We start from the raw sequence: 1,281 nt of genomic DNA on the forward strand, positions 1-1,281 counted from the left end.
TCTGCGTTAGCTGGTCAGCTCTGGCTCAAAGTAGTGTAAACGCTGACACAATGCTAAATAGAGAAGTACAGAGTAGTAGAATAAGTTTCTGAAACATCTTTCAATTTTTCACTATTCAAACAGAATACACTGAGAGAAAGATCCTGTATAGCCACGGAGAGGGGGGGGCTGTTGCCACGGCAACCAGAGCCGCGGTACTCGTCATCATGAGGCTTCTTCTGCATTGAGTGTGTGTGTGTGTGTGTGTGTGTGGATACAGCGCGTGTGAGTTCACCCTCATGTCTCTAGACAGGAGGCGAGGACATCCCCCTCTAACACTGTGCCAACAGAGAGAGAGGAAGAGAGAGACACACACACAGCAGAGAGAGAGAGAGAGAGAAATAGAGAGATTGAAACCCCATAATGCACTGCACGCTGCGGGGCTGAAGTCGTGCAGATTCATCAGTTCCTGTTCGGAGGGATTGTGTGTGAGCGCACACACACATTCGTACACCAGGACCGAGTGCAAGTGAAACACTCAGACAACCAGGCAGGTAAGGCAGCTTTTCTCTGGCCGCGCAGACAGCCACTGGTTTTACAGGATGATCTGTTCATCCGTCTGTTGTTGCTTCTTGAGAGGAGTAGAGGGGAGAGTAGCTCTGTGGAGACGACAGGGTATCATTAATATTTGACATGTTATGATTCCGACAACTTCCCTGCCTGTTGCTCGTGAATGCTGCTGATTTTTCTTCTCACTTGGAAAGGTCTGAGTTGGGATTTTTCAAAAGTGAGTCTTAGAATGATTTGAAATTTGTTGTTTTTGTCTGTTACTGGGTTTTGCTTTTTTTGCATAGTTCCCTCACTCCAGCTTGCAGATAGTGTTTATCTGGAGCTGATTTAACTATGCTGGGAAGGTTTTACATGGACTCATATTATGGAAGTGCTGGTGAAGACTTTTAGGAAAGATAACTTGGAATTGCACATTATGTTACACTTTGTCATTCTGACGCCTGTTTAGCTTTTTGGCAGTCCAACATATTTCTGTTAATGCAAAATCATAGGATTTTAACAGTACATTTAAAAAATGCATTTGCAAAATATCTAGTTAATGTTGCATGATTTTGTCTGATATGCTTTGTTTAGCACTAAATTAAGACAAAATATGTTATTATTATTATTATGTATTAATTACATTTATGTATCAAAGCGCTTCAGGGGGAGAACACCACCAATGTGTAGCACCCACCTGGGTGATGCACAGCAGCCTTACAATGCCAGACGCTCACCACACATCAGCTTGGT

The 1,281-nt window shown here is 43.4% G+C and overlaps 1 protein-coding gene across 1 annotated transcript in view; it reads left to right on the plus strand.

The window, feature by feature from the left end:
• Positions 1 to 306: 306 nt before the first annotated feature.
• The window catches only part of LOC116679414 (muscleblind-like protein 1), a 68,542-nt gene continuing 67,567 nt past the window's right edge, over positions 307 to 1,281 (plus strand). The window contains exon 1 of the mRNA XM_032509070.1: positions 307 to 533. The gene's annotated coding sequence lies outside the window, so the exon portion shown is untranslated. The remainder of the gene's footprint in view (positions 534 to 1,281) is intronic.

The sequence above is a fragment of the Etheostoma spectabile genome, chromosome 3 (assembly GCF_008692095.1).
Source record: "Etheostoma spectabile isolate EspeVRDwgs_2016 chromosome 3, UIUC_Espe_1.0, whole genome shotgun sequence".
Lineage (NCBI taxonomy): Eukaryota > Metazoa > Chordata > Actinopteri > Perciformes > Percidae > Etheostoma > Etheostoma spectabile.